General features: G+C 52.7%; 1 protein-coding gene across 4 annotated transcripts in view; it reads left to right on the forward strand.

The window, feature by feature from the left end:
- Positions 1-22,912, forward strand: part of LOC140421790 (uncharacterized) — a 333,807-nt gene that overhangs the window by 291,960 nt on the left and 18,935 nt on the right. The window lies entirely within an intron of this gene.

The following is a 22,912-nucleotide window of genomic DNA, read 5'->3' on the forward strand; positions in this document are numbered from 1 at the left end:
AACACTGACTCCCTGATCTGCTGCTCCCAATGAGGAACATCACTGATACTGAATGCTGGTCAAGGGTATCATGAGTCCTCATGACCATCGACACTGTTTGTCTGCTTGGATGTCCTGTTGCTTTTCTGTGCCTTCTTGCCAAGCTCTTTCACTCCATTCTGACTTATGATGACCACACAGGATGCTTTTTGTACATTAAATTGAATCAGTGCATTTTAGGGAACATTTTGCTTATTCCTTTTCTCTTCTAACTGATTGTGAAGTCTCACTGAACCCACCCCCCACCCCACTCCATTCAGTCGTCAGTCAGACCATGAGCTTGTCGTTTGAACTTGTCATCCTACTTCCACTCTGACAGCTCTGTCCTCGGTCTCCTACACTGTTCAAATGAAGCTCAGCATAAGCTCAAAGGAAAGGCACCTCACCTTTCGATTAGGCACATTACAGTCTTCTGTACTCAACACTGAGTTCAACAATTTTAGATGATAACCACTGCTCCCATTTCTTTTGGACGACATGCTGAAAATTATTCTGCTGTTTGCCATTCCCACCTCCTTTAGTCACATCTTTTATCTCTTTAACAAATCCAATGCCATTGCTGTTTACTTTGTACCACCTTCCCTTCATCATTTAATCTGCCCTGCCTTGAACACTGCCACGAGCATTTCCCTTATCCTTTCCTCCCATTTCCTGCAGCTGTATTTGTTCAAAACCTGTTGCATCTTCAAACATTTCTCAAAACGTTCATTCTGTTTCTCTCTCCGTAGCTGCTGCCTGACCTGCTGAGTACTTCCAGGATTTTCTGTCTTTGTTTCAGAAACTAGATGAAGGCTTCACTGCTTGTGACGGCTGTTTCTGACTGTAAAGAAAAAAAATGAAAGAACCTAAATTAATAGGAAGCACCTTCAGCTCTCTCAAAGTACTTCAGAGTCAACATAGCTCTTTTGAAGTGTAATCACTGTTGTAATAGAGGCAAATCTGGCAACTGTGATTACCCAATTATAGAGCAATTGGATGTGCTGATGCAAGAATATTTCACTTCAAGGCTTCCTAAATAATGCAGCTGATTCTGATTCTGCAAAGCACTGTTTTAACTCTTTTGGAGCACTGTTATGGTTCAGAGTTTAGAGAATCCCAAAGTGTATCATGGAGTTCACCTGACCCACAACTTTTAACAGATTGTGGTATGGGGAGCACACGGCTCACTCTACAGGTATGGTACAACAGAAAGGGAAAAGTATTTTTAAAAGCAAAACAATGTTTATTCTATGAACTCAAGTTAACCTTTTTAAAACAAACAGTGAACATCTTAGCAAACATTAAATCAAATACACCCCCCAAAGAATACAACACTAAGTAATCTGTATGCTGTCCTTTTCACCCAGAAGACTTAACAAACCTTTAAACAGAAGCATATCAGGGTTTACATTCAATACTGAAAACATTTATAATTCTGAATTCACCAAATTATTAAGCGATAGTCCTTCATGGCAGAGAGCTCAACAATACAGCTGCTTTGGCTGACTTCAGCTGCAACACACTGAGAAATGAAACAAAAAAGACAGACACACCCAAGCTTTTCTCAAAGTGAAACTAAAAAGCAGAACCAGAGCTCAGCTTCACCCCACTCTGACATCACTGCAGTAACATGAGCAGCCAAACATTTTTTTGTGAGGGCAGTGAAGAATCCAGCACGAGTTTTAAGGATACAAAGAAGTAACATTTATTTACAATAACATATATATATACACCAGCAGCAGCAACTTCGCTTGCTGCTCACTCCTTCCTGCTGGTTCCAAACTGGCCAGCTTTATTTATACAGGGAGTCTGCTAATGATTTCTCCGCCCCCCTCATTGATGAAGCTCATACTCCCACAGGATTGTGGGATTGTCATTCGTCCCCAGCCAATGGTAAGCAGCCAAAGTCCAAGGAATCCACCGAAGACCCTGGCGAAGGAGGGCATCGGACCCGTTTTGCCGCAGGTCGGACACCATTTGCACGAGGCACTGGATCGGGCGGCGTGTAACGAGATGGAGACCGGCGCCTCGGTGATGAACGGCGTAACGGTTGTACATCCACGGCCCGTGGGCCCGAGGATTCCCCCTCTGATGCATCCTGTGTCTCCATCTCAGAGTCAGAGTCTGCTGCCTCCGTCATCTCGGCATCTCTATCTCCATGCGGTTCTGTAACGACCTGCGCAGGCTTTGAGTGAGGCACCAGTGGAAGATCGTGAGGACTACTTTCCATTGTCTCTGGTCTCTGTGGCTGTAGAAATGAGCTCCGGGGGCGGGGAATCTTTGGAAGGGATAGTCGTCTGGACCGAAAGTGGTCTACATGTTTGCGCTGGAGACGACCCTGGGCTTGCACCTGGTAGGATATAGGGCCCGTTTGGCGAACGATTACTCCAGGATCCCACTGGGCACCACCAGCAAAATTCCGAACGAACACTGGGTCACCGGGCGCAAACTGCCGAATCGGCCGATGCCGAGAAAATCCCTGTCCCTGCCGTTCTTATGTGCGGCGTACTTTTGCGCCAATGTCCGGGAAAACCATGTTAAGGCGGTGGCGAAGTCTCCGGCCCATTAGGAGTTCTGCGGGAGCTACCCCAGTCACCGCATGGGGGGTGGTCCGATACGAAAACAAAAAGCGAGCCAGCCTCGTGTCCATCGACCCAGAAGACTGCTTCTTTAGGCCTCGTTTGAATGTCTGCACTGCGTGCTCCGCCAACCCATTTGAAGCCGGGTGGTAAGGGGCAGTGCGGATATGGCGTATGCCGTTCATCTTCATGAACCTCGCAAACTCCTCACTTGTGAATGGAGTGCCGTTATCTGCGACCAGCACCTCGGGGAGGCCATGTGTACTAAAAGACAAACGCATCTTCTCAATTGTTGCGCAGGACGTTGTGCCTAGCATCTTGTGCACCTCTAGCCATTTAGACTGGGCGTCGATTAATAAAAGGAACATGGATCCTTGAAAAGAACCGGCGAAATTCACATGCAAGCGCGCTCAAGGCCGCCCTGCCCATTCCCAGTGATGTAGGGGCGCGGCCAGTGAAGCTTCTGATGCTCCTGGCAAATGGAGCAGTTTTTGGCCACCTTCTCAATGTCGGTGTCGAGGCCTGGCCACCAGACATAACTCCGGGACAACATTTTCATTTTGGTCACACCTGGATGCCCATTTTCCAAGTCTCTTAGTATCAGCTCCTGTCCTTTTTCCGGGGCAATCACACGCGTCCCCCACAAGAGGATGCCGTCTTCCACGCTGAATTCTGACAGCTTGGAGGAAAATGCCTGCAACACGCCTGGGAGCTGTCTATGCTACCCACCACACAGGACTATAGATTTCATAGAATTTACAGTGCAGAAGGAGGCCATTCAGCCCATCAAGTCTGCACCATCTCTTGGAAAGAGCACCCTACCCAAGGTCAACATCTCCAACCTATCCCCATAACCCAGTAACCCCATCCAACACTAAGGGCAATTTTGGACACTAAGGGCAATTTACCATGGCCAATCCACCTAATCTGCACATCTTTGGACTGTGGGAGGAAACCGGAGCACCCAGAGGAAACCCACCCACACACGGGGAGGATGTGCACACTCCGCACAGACAGTGACCCAAACCAGAATCGAACTTGGGACCCTGGAGCTGTGAAGCAATTGTGCTATCCACAATGCTACCGTGCTGCCCTAAACTATGTGCTGAACCTTTGACAGGACTGGCTCCGTCTGGGTCTGGTCGACATGGGGCTGGTATATAAAGGCAATCGGCTCAGTGCGTCGGCATTCGCTATCTGTGTTCCTGGTTTGTGCTCCAGAGAATACTCGTATGCAGCGAGCAACAAAGCCCAGCGCTGGATCCGTGTGGAAGCATTGGGCGGTATTCGCTTATCCTCTCTGAAAAGTCCCAGCAGAGGCTTATGATCAGTCACGATTGTGAAGTGGCGGCCATACACGTACTGGTGGAAACGTTTCACTGCAAAGATCACTGCCAGGCCCTCCTTCTCGATCTGCGCGTACTTTCCGCTGCAGTCAATGTGCGGGAGGCGAAAGCTATCGGCCCCTCGGCCCCGTTCTCCATCTTGTGGGACAGGGTGGCCCCAATACCATACGGGGATGCATCACATGTGACGAGCAAAGACTTTCCAGGATCATAATGGGTTAATAACCCAGACGACGACAATTGTTGTTTTACCCGTCGGAAAGCGGTTTCTTGCGGCTGACCCCAAACCCAGGTGTGATTTTTCTTTAGCAGAAGGTGCAACGGGGCCAGCGTAGTTGCCAGATTGGGGAGGAACGTCCCATAATAGTTTAAGAGGCCGAGAAAAGAACGAAGATGCGAAGTGTCAGTAGGGGCGGGGGCCTGCTGAATCACGCGCACCTTCTCTGCGACGGGGTGCAAACCTTCGCTGTCCACCCGATACCCAGGTTGACTACTTCCTTCACCTGAAAGACGCACTTTGTGCGACGTAAACGGACTCCAACCTCCGAAAAGCGCCTGAGGACAGCCTCCAGATTTTCCAAATGTTCCTGCTCCGACGTCCCTGTGATCAAAACGTCATCTAAGTAGACAGCGACACGCGGTAAAGCTCTCAAAATGCCCTTCATAACACGTTGAAAAAAAGCGCAGGCAGAGGATACTCCAAAGGGCAACCGTGTATATTCATACAGGCCCCGGCGTGTATTAATTGTTACATATGGTCGGGAGACAGGGTCCAGCTACAACTGTCGGTAGGTGTGACTCATATCTAATTTTGTGAACAAGAGTCCGCCTGCAAGCTTTACGTAGAGATCCTCTATGCGAGGCATTGGATATCGGTCGAGTCGGGAAGCCGTATTCACTGTAAGTTTATAGTCGCCGCACAAGCGAACTGTGGCATCAGGCTTAATTACAGGTACAATTGGTGCTGCCCAGTCAGCGAAACGGACGTGCCTGATAATACCCAAAGTCTCGAAATGAGTGAGCTCCCCTTCTACCTTCTCGAGCAAGGCATAAGGCACCGGGCACGCCCGTAAATAGCGAGGCGTGGCTCCTGGTTCGACTTGGATACGGGCTACGGCCCCTTTTATTTTCCCCAAACCAGGCTTGAATACATCTGTTATCGTCCTAGCACCTCAGTCAACCCTCCAGAAATGGCGCAACCAGTCCCGACCCAACAGGCTGGGCCCATGGCTGCGCACCACGATAAGTGGGAAACGCCTCTCCTGGCGTCCGTAAACAACAGGGGCATCGTAGTTCCTGCAATGTCCAATGGTTCCCCCGTGTAGGTGGCCAACCTGGCGTGTGTGTCGGTTAATGTAAGGGTCTGTATACCCTGCTTGATGCGGTCTAATGTCCTCTGGGCGATCACGGAGACCGCTGCGCCAATGTCCAACTCCATCTCAAGCGGGTGACCATTGACCTGTACTATCACCTTATTGGGGGCCACACGGGGAGCTGCCACACAATGCAGCTGGAGGCAGTCGTCCTCCGTCTCCACGTCCTCAGGTATAGTCGCCGCAGGTTCATCCACATGGAAGGTACGGCCCCTGGTCTGGTCCCAGTTTCGGTCGGAACGACGGGGCCTCTGGCGCCCGCAGGACTGGCGTCCGCGACGGAGTCGGCGCCTACAAGTCTGACACGGACATGGCTCCTCATCCATTGGTTCTGGAGAAGGCTCCCTTCGGGGAATAATGTCCGATGGCCACTGGCGTCGATCCGGACGTCATCCTGTCCAAGGTACCGCAGGAGTGCGGGAGGACGTTTTCGGACGGAAGGGGTTGCGCATTTGGTCAAAGGTCTAAATTACTTGGAGGAATTTACTTTGCGCTATCGGCTCAGTTTGAAAAGGAGTGTTCTTACCGGAGGAAAATGCTGAGAAGTGTTGTTGCCCCAGTCAAACTGCTGTCTTCCTTGGGACTACCTCTAAGAGAACATGATGAGTCATCATTGTCAACTCGAAGAGGTAATTTTTTAGCCTGCCTTGAATACCTGAGTGAACTTAATGAGTTTCTCAGAGAGCATTTGAAAAGTTATCAATATTGTGGCTCAGGGAAGACCAAAGGTGGGATTCTCTGTCACTGACGGCAGAATCAGGAACCACAAATTGGTTCCTACGCCACAATCGTGGCGGGCGCTGATTTGACATCAAATTGCAATTCTCCATTGCCTTGATAGCGGTGTCAGTGCGTTTCAGACCGCACATACAGTAAACATCATTGGCATATCATTAGCAGGCCCAACCTGTTATTCTCCAGGGCCTTCCGTCACTAATGGGCTGACTTCCCAATGGTGTGGTTCCCTTGTGCATTTAAAAATCGTGAAACAGGTGCCGTGGCTGATGTGGGAGAGAGGGGGGGTATGGAAAGTGTCCAACATTGCCAGAGTTTGCTGACAGTTGTTCCACTGGCCGGGGTCCTTCTGCCAGGGCTATGGGGGAGGAGAGGAGGGTGGCCAGGAGGTGGGCTGTGGGGTTGTGGTGGACGGGGTCGGAATATAATTGCCACAGGCAGCCATGCAGCTGCACACACCGCTAACAACCCACTTTGAACTTAGGGCCATGGGTCGTATAGGTGTCCCCCCAGGGCGCACCCCCTAGGTGCACTCAGGCCCTAGCTGACCCATCAGCTGTATGGGCACGCTCCAGCACAACCAGTGCCATCTTGTTGGCTGGGATGAGTGTGTTTGGGGAGTGTAATGTGTATATGCAGCTGCAGCTTTTCAGCCTCCCGAGTGTCAATCACGGACTTAGCAAATTCTGCACTATTTTTTATTGGAATCGATTGTGTTCCACATGGCATCAGTGCTAGCCCCTCAACGGGAGTGGAATCGGTCCAGATGCTGTGCCGGTTTTCCTGTCCACGGATTTTGCATTGGCGTCAACACTTAGTCTCAGAAACGGAGAATCCCGCCCCTCATATCCGCTCATCAGCTGAGAAAACTTTGCAGAGAAGTATTAGCAGAGAGCCCTCGACTCCCTCCGGCAGACCCACCAGTCTCAGGGTCATGCACCTGGACCTGTTCTCCACGTCATCTAGTTTTGCCTTGAGGTCCTTATTTTTATCGTCATTTTGGCTTCCAACGACGCGAGTCGGTCCTCATGTTGAGACAAGGCCTCCCCCATGCCTTTCACCTTCTCCGCCTGCTTGCCTAGCACCTTAGCCATCTTGTCAAGCTGCTCCCTAATCGGGCCCAAAACCTCCTCTACCATGACTTCAAATTACACCCTCATTTCCTGTTCATGCCTCTTAAATCGCTCGACCATTTACCCACCGAACTTCTCTAGTTCTCTCGCTATCGCCCTCACCATCATATCCAGAGTGATGGACGCGGACATTTCCCCCGCCATCTTTGCCGAATCTTTAGTCGGAGTCGGTGCTTGTGATTTCCCTCCTCTGCCTCTCTTCGCGTCAGCCTCGACATTTTCCGATCAAACTCCGCTTGCTCTGTCGGGTTGCCGGGTTAGAGCCCGAAAGGTCCTCAAAAAAGGGCAAAAACGCCCGAAGGCGCGGGACCTGCGCGGGAGCCACCTAAAGTGAGACTGGCTGCGACATGTCGCTGCAGCGGGAGTCACTGCTGTGCGATTTTGAGAAGCACAATAACATTTTTGTGGCTTCCAAAATAAAGTCGTTTTGAGGTGTTGGTGAAATGTTACAGTGTGTTCTGTGTCTATTTTTCACATTTTATATCGTGAGACGCAAGAGTATATATCTTTGCCACATTTGATTTCAGCCCTGTAAAGCCTTCAAAAGCGTGAAACGATGGTCTATAAATTTCAGTCTTTCATTCTGTTGTTGCTGAGTTCACATTAGTAACCTAACAATCAGGTAAAGGTTACATTTATTTATTCCCATAGGATTCCACTGTTGTGTTAGTATTAAAAATGTAATTATTGTGTATAGACTTAACCTTAGGTCATTATGTTTTTTAAAAAGCGCTTGTAGCCAAAGCACAGATAAGCTTGAATGCAGCACTTAAGCCTGTGGTTCTGCTGGTGAGTAGATTCCAGCATGAGGAATTTCTGATTCATGCAGCTCAATCAGATTTTGTCCAATATCTGCGCAATTACTGATTTCACAATTATGCGCTCACTGTAAACTTTCATATTTGAGCTTCGCTGGATGTAGAAAATAGGGGCTGGGGTTTGCCAAACCTCCACACATCACCACCACCCCTGCAATTTTTGCAGGCGAGTAGGCACAGAGGTTGGAAACCCACCTGCCATTTTGAAATTACTCTTGAACAAGCCGCTGAGCTTGTTAACGACCCAACTGTCTGGAATTTCTCTTTGCTTGCTGCATTCTTTAGGTGTCGGATGTGCAAAGGTTTGCGAGTGTTACAATGGAGGCTATGGCGAGGCAGCATAAGGACAGAAGGGAGGGCCCACCACCGGGAGTGGGGCCAAACACAGCGACAGATTCTGCAGTGCCCATACGGTTTCTCAGTTCATTTATTGACCCTTTTGAGCCTTCCGTAAAAAATAAAGATGGGTACAGAGTGCAAGCTGGCCTTTAGATTTGTCGCTGTGGCTGACTTCATGTTCATGGTGTGCCACATCGCATCCTGATTGGGATCGGAGCCCCCCTCTCAACCACTAGGACGCGATTCTCCGGAAAGATTTCTAAGTGTGGTAGCGGCGAGCCTCCTGCCGTTCGGCCCAGTGCGGTCGGCAACGCTATTCACTGTTAATTGGTCCACTTAACGAGGCCTCACGGGCTTCTCGCCGCAAATGAAGGCTCGCCAGCTGATTCTCTGGGACTGCGTGCCAGCCCCCCGCTAACAAGGTCGAGCAGCACTTAAACTGCACTTGCTCAGCCAACTCCAGCCAGCTCGCAACAATGGCGCCCAGGAGACGGGCCCCAAGATTCGGGGTCGCTGACCTGGGGAGGCTGCTAGACGCTGTGGAGGCCATGAGGGATGTCCTGGTTCCCCGGTGCTCCTGGAGGGAATCCAGTCCTGTCTTGGACAAGGTGGCAGCAGCTGTGAGCTCCGGGAGTGTGACCATGACTGAGGGTCTGGGCAGAATGTCCGACTCACTGGGGGATAGATTACATAGATTACATAGAACATACAGTGCAGAAGGAGGCCATTCGGCCCATCGAGTCTGCACCGACCCACATTAATCCCTCACTTCCACCTTATCCCCGCAACCCAATAACCCCTCCCAACCCTTATGGACACTACGGGTAATTTAGCATGGCCAATCCGCCTAACCTGCACGTCTTTGGACTGTGGGAGGAAACCGGAGCACCCGGAGGAAACCCACGCGGACACGGGGAGAACGTGCAAACTCCGCACAGACAGTGACCCAGCGGGGAATCGAACCTGGGACCCTGGCGCTGTGAAGCCACAGTGCTAATCACTTGTGCTACCGTGCTGCCCCTAAAATATTTAGAGTACCCAATTCATTTTTTCCAATTAAGGGGCAATTTAGCATGTTCAATCTACCTACCCTGCACATCTTTGGGTTGTGGGGGCCAAACCCACACAAACACGGGGAGAATGTGCAAACTCCACACGGACAGTGACCCAGAGCCGGGATCGAACCTGGGACCTCGGCATCGTGAGACTGCAGTGGTACCACTGCGCCACCATGCTGCCCCATGTGACCCAGTAGCAGGCTGACCTTGATGACGTTCTGCGGGACATGTCCCACTCTCAGATGGGCTTGGCCAAGGCACTGCGGAGCTGGTCTCGGTGACTGAGGAGCATTGCCGAGGGCGCCGACACCATGGTGCAGGACCATGGGGAGCTCCCAGAGCTGACAGAACCAGATGATGCAGGGGCAGCTGGGGTTCGAAACAGTTGCCCTCCATCCCAAGGTGAACCCCACTGCCCTATGGGCACCGAGAGGGAGGAGAGGACGTTGGCAACCCGGACCCGTCCCATGGAGTGGCGACAGTGGCCACCTGCTCCCCCGAGTTCCACCCCTCTAATGAGGCTGCAGCTCTCTGGGTTATCATCACCCCCCTGCCCTCGACAGTGATCCTCCGATGCTCCCGACAGAGTTCCAGCCCCCTGGAGTGATGTGACACAAACCCTGGGAGGGTGGGAGCTGGGGGTGGGGGGGTGGGTAAGGTAGTGATGATGGACCAGGCCACATGCTAAGTGAATCAGGCGAGTATGAGGGCCTCCCTGGCCCTCTGGGCTTGCCGGACCCTCACTGCTACTGCCCGTCCTGCAGCCTCCGGCTGGTCCTCAGGTTCCTCCTTGGGTTTGTCCTCCAGCCCCTGCTGGTCTGGTGCCACCTCAACATCCTCGTCACCTTCCTCATCCTTCTCCTTCTCCTCCTCCTCCACAGAGGTGGCAACATGTTCCTCATCAGCTACCTCCAGCTCGAGGTTGTGGAGGACATAGCAGACCACAAAGCGGGTGACCCTCCGGGTGGTGTACTGCAGAGGCCGGGGATGACCGATTACCCCAGGATGTAGATGTCGTGGACACTCTCCGGGAAGTGCACACATGTGAATGAACTTCATGTGGTGGTGCACACGAGCTGTCTGTTAACGTAGGGCACCCCCAGATGGCCCGGTGAGCACAGGGCAACATTACCCCCTGGACCTAGGGCATCCCAGCGATGGCGGAGAAACCTGCTGTGGGCATTTTGCTGGGCTTGGTCCATGTCAAATTTGATGTAGTTTTCCAAATGGGCAAACAGGGCATCAGTGACCTGTCAGATGTACCCGTGGGCTGTGAGATACCGCACAGGTCCCCGCTCAAGCCCTGGAATGATCCCGTGTATAAAAGTTCAGAGCTGCTGTGACCTTGACGGCCACTGGGAGTGGGTGTCCTCCTCCTCCACGCGGTGCCAAGTCCGTGAGGACATGGCACATGTGTCTCACCGTCTCTTTGTTGAGGCGGAGCCTCCTGCGGCAGGTGCTGTCTGTTACCTGTTCGAATGACCAGCGGCGCCTGTACACTCTGGGCAGTCGCAGGACTCACCCTCTGGGTCCCTCACTCTTCTGATGGGCGGCGGGTCCTCAGGGTGAGGAGTGGGGTCTGGCACATGGGCTGCTGCCTCGAGCATCTGCAGACACTGACAAATTAGGGCATGTTCTGGATCCAAAATCCCTACCATAGCGTTCAATACCTGTAAGGCATTGGGAGAGCGTGTTTGACTGACAAACAGCGGGGGCTCCCATCCCGGGACCCTCCACGCCCCCATTGATGACATCCATCCGGAATGCCGTGCCCATGCACTCCCAGCCGCAGCAGGCTCCCCTCACCGGAACCCAGACTCTGTACCCCAGACACACGTTCAGTGCACCAGATTGGGCACTGGTCCCCTCCCTGTGACACTCACCCACCCTCCGGCCGTGTACGTGTCCCTGGAGCTGTTTCCCATCCCCTGAGTGTTTGGATGTTGGCTATTGCGTCCATGGTGTTTTCCCCCACGGTGTCCAGGCATCATGATTGATTGGGATGCTCGGCAATGACTCCCACATGCTACATGGCCCGACCACACACAGGAATGCACTTGGGTTGTGTGAAATTCTCACTTAACCACGATTGCCAATTCCCTATTCGCAACACCCTTCAGCTGCACGGCCAGAGGCCTCGGCAGTCGGTGGGGCAGACGGGCAGGGACCGGTGTTGCCCCCGGAATGGATACACATGATCCAGGGGTTGGTATGGTGGTGCCACGCGCAGTTGCCCCCCGGTTGCTCCCCCAGCGCCTCCCCCCATCCCCATGGTGGCCCACCCCTGTGGAGGGCCCCCCATCACCAGCCGAGGTCCCCCCCCTTCCGCCGCCAAGCACTGGGACGGCAGATCCAATGCCCCCAGGCTCTTTGCCTGTGAGTAAAGATGGCTACTCACCTCCTCGGCTCCCCACAGAAGCCCTTCTGCCAGGTTCACGTTTTTCATAAGGATTACTAATCGGAGCCAGCGTGACCACTTGCTGGGAAGGCCGATGAATGACGGGAAGCCATTGTGTATGGGATGGCTCTCATTACTTGTATGGAAATGGGGATTAAGTGGAGATAATTGGTTTCCCCCCACACTGCGGCGAGATCCCGATTTTGCCTAGGGGTGTGGGCTGGTTGCATCGCAACTGTTTGGCGCATTGCGCGACTCTCATTTTCGGCCTCTCCTGCTATCTACCAGTTTTGATTTGCGCGGCATGCCTCCAGCAGCGGGATTCTTTCTTCCTGCAGCCAGCCAATGGGGTTTCCCATTGTGGCCACCTGAAGCCGATGGGAAACCTGGGGCTGTGGGTGCGATGCAGGCGAACGGGAGGATCCTGTTGACGGAGAACTCCGCTGCAGGAGTCACTTACCACAATCTCCCACATCAAGCCCATTCCTTCTCCTTGAGTGACTTGGAGGGGAACTTCCAGGCGGTGATATTCCCAGGTATCTGCTTCTCTTGTCCTTCTAGATGGCAGTGGTTGTGGGTTTGAAAGGTATTGCCCAATAAACCTTGGTGAGTTCCTGCAGTGCATCTTGTAGATGGTACACATGGCTGCTACAATGCATTGGTGGCTGAGAGACTGAATGTTTGAATGATGGGGTTCTGTTCTGCTATTGTAGGCCAAGGCCTGGGTGGGGGATTGGAGGGGGGTGGGGGATGGAAGTGTCTGCTTCCCCACCCAGCAGGTAAAACCTGTCAGCAGCTGGATCCTGGACCAATCGAGTCTCAGAATGTGAAGTTCTGATTTTATTTTTTGTTATTGAGTGTTTGCGGGGGCAAGAGTGTCACCTCCCCTCTCCCACCAGCCTCTCAAAGAAAACCATGGCCATACACTGCACGTGATTACCCAAACCACACTCTTTCCCCCCCCCCCCAATGCTGATCAGGTCTAGACACAACCCTCGCCCTGTCTGCACCCCCCCCTCCCCCCCAAGCCCACTCTTCCCAACATTCCCCCCTCCCTTGCCAAACTGTGGGCAAACTTTCCCACTAACCACAGGGGATTATCCCTATGGATCCCCAGCAGTGATCACCCAAGCTTGCTTGGATCAGCCAGGCCTTCACGCCCCGGCCTTGACAAGTTATGTCCAAAGCCTAATCGATCCAGGAATGTGTGAGATACTTAACAGGATAAAAAATGTAAACTGCAAAGAATTGAGAGATTTCCTCAGGGATTTTCTCATTCGGGCTCTGTAACTCTGGCAAGTGGATGATTCATTTCTCTTCACACCCCTGCTCCCTCCACCTTAATATCAGGAAACAAATTCCACATTCTCAACACTTTGAACCTTTTTTGCTGGCTCCTCATTTAATTTGATCATTATTTAAATTGGTCGCCAAGTGCATTCCAACAATCTGCCTTTATTAGTCTTGTCGTGCTGCATTATTTATTGTGGAAAACAGGAGCCTTTGGCCTTCCACTGTCTGCTTCACTGAGTTTGATGTGATTGTCAGTTTGGGTAGTATTGGAAACTAAGTGCCAGTTCCGGCTGGAAAAGCGGTGTGCAACCCGCAGGCTCCACTGCTAGCTTTTCCCGCCATATTTTTAAACACTTAGGCTGGGATTCTCCAATCCCAGTGTTCCCCTTGTGAGGATGGACAATTTGGTGCTCAGCCAAATCTCCCATTCACAGCAGCGGGAGCAGAGAATGCTGCCGGTATGATTAGATGGAGAAACCCGCCCTTCGTAAAAATAAAATGGAAGGAGCCAGTGTCACGCTGTTGGGACAGGCTCTGAATGAGCAACCTTGGCCTTCAAGAGATTGGGGCGCTGTTTTAAATAAATATAAAAAGATTCCCCCCTCCACGGACACGGGATGCCCCCCTCTGCCACGCACATGCTCACACCCCCAACCCTCCATTCCCCTCCCAGAAGAGACCCCCCCCCCCCAATCCTTTCATGGCAAGAACCCCATTATGTCATTGGCGGTGGGTGGGGACAATATGAATGGGAAATCATGCCGGCGTGAACGCCGTTTGGGGACTCCCATTGGATTTTCCGCCCCCAACGGCTTTCCCGCCCGCCGAAATTGGGGCCGGAGAATCCTGGCCTTTATTTGGAAACATATGAACAGCACTGGGCAGGAAACAACCTCAAGCCCATTCAGCCTATCCTACATGATTGTGACATCTTTCTTGTGCGCGAAGGAATATTGAGTCAAGGTGGCTGGCTGGAATTCGGATACACATCAGCATGGGTGGAATGGGCTTGAGAGGCTCAATGGATTACTTCTGTTCTTACCTTCTTCAAACCATTCCCATTCAACAAACAAATTGCAAACCTCATCACCAGATATCTCTCTCAATATTGCAACACATGAAGCTCTGGCATGGTTGGTCCCCATCCTTCAACACTCTGTGTGGCCCAGCAAACTGCACTCGCCTGAATGCACTCTTAGTATCTCAGGTGTCTCCTGCAATGGAACTCGCCTCCTATTTTGTGATCCTCCTCCTATTTCTCAGTCCTGTGCTGCCCCTTGGCAACACCATCTGAAGACAGTTCAGCTCGTTAGTTATTTCTCCTCTTCATTCAGCACTCGTATATCCAAATCCATGGAGATTGTAGCAGAGGAAGATTAGTGATGAGTTCCTGACCTCTATCTTTTCGCACTTTGTTTTTCTGACCGCAATGGTGAATTTTTGAGTTTAGAGTCATAGAAAAGATGCAGCACAGAAGGGGGCCATTCAGCCCATCTTGTCCATGCTTACCATTGTCGACCATTGATTCTGCGGAATCATTTGAACAGCATCATTTATTTGACCTTTTGCAGTGAAAACTAAATTAAACATACGGGCTAATTTTAATCAGGAATATTATTACGTTTTGGTTGATTAGGCAGTAACAGTAAATAAAATATTTTGTAGCTTCTTAGTGACCTTAATGATTGTACCTGTGAAATTATGGAAACTGCTGTCAGCCAGGATTCCTGACCCACCCTACATCCACATAGAACAGCATATTGTGGAACAGTGTAGCTCAGTGTACACAGGGGCTGGATTCTCCGTTTTTGGGACTATGTCCCACACCGTTGTGAAAACTGTGGCGCGATTCTCCCATGTCGCGCCGAATGAGAGAATCGCCGTTCGCGCCATTTTTTCCCGTGGTGCCGGTCCGACGCTGGCAGGCGATTCTCCGAGGAGCGGAGAATCGGCGCTATTTGCGCCGGCGCGTTTGGCGTGGCGCCGGTCACGGGCCGCTGACCGCGGCCAGGCTGCCGATTCTCCGGCCTTGATGGGCTGAGTGGCCGCGCGGTAGCGGCAGAGTCCCGCCGGCGCCGTTCAAAAAGTTGGTACAAAAGTGACATACTTGCCTGAAGGGTCTAGTCAATGGAAGGATGCAACTGTTACTAGTAGAGCAGGGAAGGCCACTGGAAAGTATAAATATTGGTTGAATGTACAGCATTCAGGGGAAGGAGTCAAGACAATGGATTGGGAAAACAAAGTTCAAAAATGGAGGGCACAGAAACGCAGTGCCAGTTCAGATAGTACATCGGATAGTGAACAGGTCCGCAGGAAAAGGTCGAGAACTATTGAAAAGACATCCCACAGCAAAAGGGAAAGATCAAGCAGTAGCAGTACAGAACGAGATACCAGGCGGGGGAGGGGACGTAGTTTATCAAGGTCTCGGAACATGAGTAAGACTACGAATACTAATAGGAGTAGAAGCCCACATGCACGTGAGATTTTGGTGGCTTCAAATAAATTAGATGAAAAAGTTATCAAAGAAGCTAAACAGCAAGAATTGCATAGTTGGAGTGAATTTGGGGTATACACGGAAGTATCGGATAGGGGACAAAGAGCTCTATCCCACAGATGGATTTGCACGTAAAGGTTCTTCCGGATGGAACTTATAAGGCAAAGGCCAGACTTGTGGCAAGGGGATTTGAAGAAAACTTAGAAGATCAGGATTTAAGGGTAGATTCACCTACAGCAGGAAAGGTTATTTTAAAGATCTTCTTGGCTCTATTAGCCACAAAGGCATGGGAATGCAAATCTATCGATATAAAAGCTGCCTTTTTGCAGGGGCATCAGCTTCAGAGAGACATTTTTCTCCGTCCTCCTAAAGAAGCAGCTAACACAGAAGGGGTACTCTGGAAGTTGAACAAATATGTATTAAATGATGCATCTAGAGTCTGGTATTTTTCGGTAAGGTCAGTTTTGTTAAAGTTAGGCTGTTGCCAGTTGAAAGTAGATCCTGCAATGTTTTACTGGCACTATGAAGGAAATCTTTCTGGCATCTTTATGATGCATGTCGATGATTTTTTGTGGGTTGGGACTAGTGATTTTGAAGCTATTGTAATCTCTGGTTTGAGGAAAGAATTCAGGGTTGGAAGTCAGGCTTCCGGTGCATTTAAATATATTGGACTGGAAATTGGACAGACTAAGTTAGGGGCAACTTTACGTCAGCAATCTTATTCAGAAAGCATCAGCCCAATAGCAATTATTCGTGGCCGAGTTTCACAAAAAGACGCAATGGTTTCAAAAATAGAAAAAGAGCAACTGCGAAGTTTAATTGGGCAACTGAACTGGTTAGGTAGACAGACTAGACCGGACGTGAGTTTTGATGTCTTAGAGTTGAGTACAAAAATGAATGATCCCAAAGTGGAAGTCATAATAAGAGCCAATAAAGCGTTCGCCAAACTAAAAATACAGGAGTGTGTTTTGAAGTTCCCGGTTTTAGGGGACCTTAGGCACTTGAAACTCATAGTTTATAGTGATGCGTCCTACGCAAATTTATGTGATGGGGTTTCAAGTGCAGGAGGTGTGGGAAACAAAGAAAATAAGGAGAGTGGTAAAAATCACTTTGGCTGCTGAGACGTTAAGCCTTGTAGAGGCAGTGGATATGGCCTTTTATATAATTATGATATTGACAGTAATTTTGGGATTAGGGGATTTCGGTAATATACCTATTGACTGTCACATTGACAATAAATCCCTGTGGGAAAATGTGCACTCTACAAAAAGTGTCAATGAAAAGAGGTTACCGATAGACAGTGCAAGTTTGAAGCAGATGTTGGACAGAGGGGAAATAACAAAAATTAAATGGGTCAACAGGAGCTATCAACTGTCAGACTGTTTTACGAAAAGAGGAGCGAGTTCACAGAAACTTTTGGATATTGTTAATGAAGGGCATTTGTTTCTGTGACTGTTTTTTTTTTCTTTCTCGTCCAAACAAAAAAAAGGGGGGGGGAAATCATGAGTGTGTTTTTGAATTTCTAGAAATTTAGTTTTCACCTAATTATTTTTTTTTCTCCAAGGAAGGGGAGACTGTTAAGTGATGGGTTAAGAGACATTGCAATTAGTTGTCTCATTGATGTTAAGTATCCATTAATTGACACTGATATATAAAGGGGCTTCAGGTGGCCTCTGGCAGGTGATGTATAGTGAGAGTTTTGTGCAAAGGCTGTTGGAAAGAAATAAATGTGTGTTTGTGAAAAAGGAACAGAACTTTAGACTCTTTATATCACAGCATCTAAAACATCTGACATACTGAGGCACTGCTCGATCACCATCATCTCGATGTCCGGGGGCATCTCGGCAATGACGGCGAACCCCGCTGCCCAGGCACCCTGGTCAGTTCAGTCCACATTGAATTAGATGTATTGTGGCGACCGGGCATATTGGGCCTCCGTGATGGCGAGGATGCATCTGTTCACTGAGGTCTGTGAGATTCCGGACAGGTCCTCACTTGGCGACTGGAAGGTCCCCGTTCTCCCCATCCTTACCGGCTGCCTCCTCTTCCTCTGGGGCAAGCTCCGCTGCTGCAGCATCCTCCTCAAGCAGCTCCATCTCGTACAGCCTTAGTGCATCCCTCAGGGATGTGGCGACTAGGATGAAGACCACAATTCCTGGTTGAATTCCGAAGTCCATTGACTGCAGGGGGTGAAAGTGAGACATGTTAGCATGGTGCATACTCCTGTGACCAACCAGATCCACCGGACTACACGGTGGGTCTGGCCTGCGCTGGGGCCCTGCCTCCACATATCCCCCTACCCCACCTCCCCCTCCCCTCCTGGTCACCCCGACCCCAGCACCCCCACGCTTTTGGCTTTACGACTGATTCTCCGACCAATCGCCTTTCCCAATTTCGGCCTCGGCCCACGGAGAATCCCGTCCAAAGTGTATGCGTCAATCTTATTACCACTTTAAGAACACTTTCCGAGAGGCACAGCTGGAGAGTATTGGAATTTAATTTGCTGTTCTGTGTACGGTGATGAATCATCACTGTAATAATGACACCAGTAAGTGTACACCTGCAAGCACAGGTCACAACGAGAGTGACTGGGCACAGTTGGCACATGTTAAAAGGTCGAGTGAATTGCACACAGATAACCTGTTGACAGCTTTTCAATAGCTTTAATAACCAAAGCAAGTTGAAATGCTATCTCAAATTATTTAGAAGACACTTTTCTCAACCATTACTGTGGACTTTACAAGCTTCAACCTTTTTTATTACTTGACATTTGCTGATTTTGACACATCCGGAGGTGATGTTGCAATGATGCAGATTATATGAATTAGCACTCTCCACAGAAATGAAACGTAGCCTGGGAACCACATGCCTCTCTTCTACATTGCTTTTATCTCCTTGCATCGGTGCACTTTATGTACTTGAGTTAAGAACAGGAAACATGAAAGCTTCCTTACATTACTGTTTGTGTCTTACTTAACTTACTTTGGGAAAGTTTTTGGAGGTAAGTGTCTATCTAAGGGCAGCACGGTAGCATTGTGGATAGCACAAATGCTTCACAGCTCCAGGGTCCCAGGTTCGATTCCGGCTTGGGTCACTGTCTGTGCGGAGTCTGCACATCCTCCCCGTGTGTGCGTGGGTTTCCTCCAGGTGCTCCGGTTTCCTCCCACAGTCCAAAGATGTGCGGGTTAGGTGGATTGGCCATGCTAAATTGCCCATAGTGTCCAAAATTGCCCTTAGTGTTGGGTGGGGTTACTGGGTTATTGGGATAGGGTGGCGGTGTGGACCTTGGGTAGGGTGCTCTTTCCAAGAGCCGGTGCAGACTCGATGGGCCGAATGGCCTCCTTCTGCACTGTAAATTCTATGATTCTATGATTCTATTTCCATATTCTACAAGCCCTTGCCTGTTGTATTTGGTCACTGCCCTGCCAATAGTTCACTAGACTCACTGAGAATGCAAACGTCAGGAGAAGAAGCATTTTCTAGAGCACCAGCCTTAGAAGAAGCAGGTTCCATCCCTACATGCTGAGCCTGCTCTTCTTCTGGGATGCAGAATGGCTGATTTGTGTGCCTCACGACTCGCTGAGCTGCAGGCGAAATCTCTTCGGTTGCCAAAAGTCTTTGTTAAACAAGGCTGAGTAGGCACTGGGGCCAACCCTCTCTGGGAAGGAGAGACAACTTTCCTCAACAATATGCAACAAGAGGTGCACAGGTAGAGATCCCGCTGCAGTCTCTGAAGTGAAGAGGACAGGCTTCCGAGATGTGGAAGGAAGACTGATGAAGTTAGTCAAGATGCCTGAGTCTTCTACCCATCCGTTTGCTGTGGTCTTACATACCATATCTAGAGCATGAACATACACTCACACTTCCACTCACTGTTTATGCACATGGAATGGTTTGCCTTGACCACTCTTTGGCTGAAAATCTTTGCTGCTCTTCAGGCCCCACCCTGTCAAGCCTCTCCCCTTCATGCCCCACCCCAGCACTGCCAGGGACAGTGGCAGTGTACCATGTCCCCGACCATGCCGGGGGCTACAATGGCCACCGCGACCCCCAGCACGGTCATCACATCTGGGGCGTCCTTCTCCGACCCCCCGCCGGGTCGGAGAATGGCCGTTGGCCGCCGTGAATCCCGCCCCCGCCGAAGTCTCCGCTCCCGGAGATTGGGCGGGGGCAGGAATCCGGCCGCGCCGGTTGGCGGGACCCCCCGCTGGATTTTCCGGCCCGGATGGGCCGAAGTCCCGCCCAGGAATTGCCTGTCCCGCCGACGTAAATCAAACCTGGTATTTACTGGCGGGACCAGGCGGCGTGGGCGGGCTCCGGGGTCCTGGGGGGGGGCGCGGGGCGATCTGACCCCGGGGGGTGCCCCCACGGTGGCCTGGCCCGCGATCGGGGCCCACCGATCCGCGGGCGGGCCTGTGCCGTGGGGGCACTCTTTCCCTTCCGCCTCCGCCACGGCCTCCACCATGGCGGAGGCGGAAGAGACTCTCCCCACTGCGCATGCGCGGGAAACTGACAGCGGCCGCTGACGCTCCCGCGCATGCGCTGGGAAACTGACAGCGGCCGCTGACGCTCCCGCGCATGCGCCGCATTTCCGCGCCAGCTGGTGGGGAAACAAACGCCATTTCTGCCAGCTGGCGGGGCGGAAATCCCTCTGGCGTCGGCCTAGCCCCTCAATGTTGGGGCTAGGCCGCCAAAGATGCGGAGCCTTCCGCACCTTTGGGCCGGCGCGATGCCCGTCTGATTGGCGCCTGCTTGGGCGCCAGTCGGCGGACATCCCGCCGTTGGGGGAGAATTTCGCCCAAGGTCTCCGTTTGTGGAGACCAGGGGCGAAATTCTCCGTTATCGGCGGAAAGTCCGCCGATCGGCGCAAAAAAAACGGCGCAAATCCGACTTGCTAGCAGCGACGTAACGGGATCCGCGCTTGCGCAGTGGTTCACGCCGTGCAGCGTCATACGCGCTGCACGGCGTGACGGCTCATAAGGCCGCGCTGCTCCCCCCCACCCGATCGGAACACCTGACCGCAACACCCGACTGGATGGCTGGCCGTCGCTCAGCCCCGAGGTTCGAGTCACGCGATGTGGAGGCGCTCCTGGACGCGGTGGAGCAGAGGAGGTACGCCCTGTATCCCGAGCACGGCCGCAGAGTTGCCCCACGCCACAGCCGGCGTCTGTGGAGGGGCGTGGCAGAGGCCGTCACCGCTGTGGCCCTGACACCACGGACAGGCACCCAGTGCCACAAGAAGGTGAACGACCTCGTCAGAGCAGGCAGGGTGAGCCTCCCCATATCCCCCCCTCCCCATATCCCCCCCTCCCCATATCCCCCCTCCCCCATATCCCCCTCCCCCATATCCCCCCCTCCCCCATATCCCCCATATCCCCCCTCCCCCATATCCCCCATATCCCCCCTCCCCCATATCCCCCCTCCCCCATATCCCCCCCTCCCCCATATCCCCAAGTGAATCCAGCCCTAACCTTAACCTCTGCAATGCACGCGCAACCGATGGCGTGCATTCATATACCTGCCTAACACTGTTGCCTTTTACCCCTGCCCCCCACCCCCCCCACAGGAGAAGCGCGCACACAACAATAGGGAGCATGTGAGGACTGGAGGAGGGCCCGCTGATGAGAGGCCACTGACCGTACACGAGGAAAGGGCCCTGGAACTGGCTGGCGGACCTGAGGACCGGGAGGTTGCTGATGCAGAGGTCGGGGGCGTACTAGCGAGTGAGCCACCGACAGCCCGTCCCCATATCCCCCCTCCCCTATATCCCCCTCCCCCGTATCACCTGATCACTGCCTGATGTCTAACCATGCATGCTTCATTGTGTATCGCAGGACCAAACGTCCAGGCACCCATCCCCGCAGATGCAGACCGCCCGCAGGATGCCCCTCGGAGACCACAGGAGACGGAGAGACCCGCACCCTCCAGCATGCGACGCCCGCAGGATGCCCCTCGGAGACCACAGGAGACGGAGAGACCCGCACCCTCCAGCATGCGACGCCCGCAGGATGCACCTCGGAGACCACAGGAGACGGAGAGACTCGCACCCTCCAGCATGCGACGCCCGCAGGATGCCCCTCGGAGACCACGGGAGACGGAGAGACCCGGACCCTCCAGCATGCGACGCCCGCAGGATGCCCCACGCACACCACGGGAGACGGAGAGACCTGTAGCAACAGGGAGACGACACCCCCGTCACGTGCGGGAGCGACCACCCAGCGACGAGGGGGGCAGCCACAGGCCCCCTCACATCCGAGCCAGGACACCACTACCCAGGACACCACTACCCAGGACACCACTACCCAGGACACCACTACCCAGGACACCCCTACCCGGGACAGCACTACCCAGGACACCCCTACCCGGGACAGCACTACCCAGGAAGACAAAATACCGGACAGTGACTCAGAGTGGATGGGTGGAGACGAACCCCCACCCCAAAGTGCCATGGACTCAGAGTGGGATGAAGAGCACGACACAACGCCCCACTGCTGTCACCAACACCCTCCACCATCGCAGAAACACTCACCACGGTTGGGCACTTTAGTGATGAGGCGTCTGGTACACTCACTGGTGCGCACAACACAGCCGTCCCGGTACAGCAGGTGGAGGTAGGAGCAGCAGAGGGACTGGGCGGTCGGAGGGCAGCCCAGCCCAAGCGAACATCTGCCGCCCAGATGGATCCCGGGTTCCTGCAGTTACCACACCCACACATAGATCCGATGCAACCACCGACCCGGAGACGAGCGAAGAGGGTGACGGGCGGCTTGCGGCGGCTGCGGTCGCAGGTGGAGGAGTTCACCCGCGTCCAGGAGCTGGGAGTGGTGCCGGTCATGCGTGCCACCCAGGCTGACACCGCACGGGTGGCGTCCGCGGTGGAGGCAATGGGTGCGACGGTGTCAGACATGGGGAACGGTTTGCGAGGCCTGGGGCCTTCTGTGCAGGCGGCGTCTGTGGCCCAGGAAATGGCTGCCCTCTCACAGGAGGCCATGACCCAGTGCCAGCGCCAGATGGCAGAGGCGCTCAACGCCATAGCCCAGTCTCTGCAGGCCATGGCCCAGTCTCAGCAGGCCATGGCCCAGTCTCTGCAGGCCATCGCTGAGGGCATCGGCGCCAGTGGCCATGTGCGAGCCGGCGTCGCACTGTCACAGACCGGGTTTGCCAACCCCCTGGGCTCCATGGCTGCAAACCTGCAGACCCCTGTCGATACCAGCACGGGCCTCCAGGACTGGCAGCGCCAGATGTCGGGGGGGGCGTCGGATGGCCAGTCCGTTCGCATCCCCAACCCATGTAGAGGCCTGGGGGCCATCGGGCACCCCGAGGGAGGA

Source organism: Scyliorhinus torazame, chromosome 1 (genome assembly GCF_047496885.1).
Source record: "Scyliorhinus torazame isolate Kashiwa2021f chromosome 1, sScyTor2.1, whole genome shotgun sequence".
In the NCBI taxonomy this organism is placed as follows: Eukaryota; Metazoa; Chordata; class Chondrichthyes; order Carcharhiniformes; family Scyliorhinidae; genus Scyliorhinus; species Scyliorhinus torazame.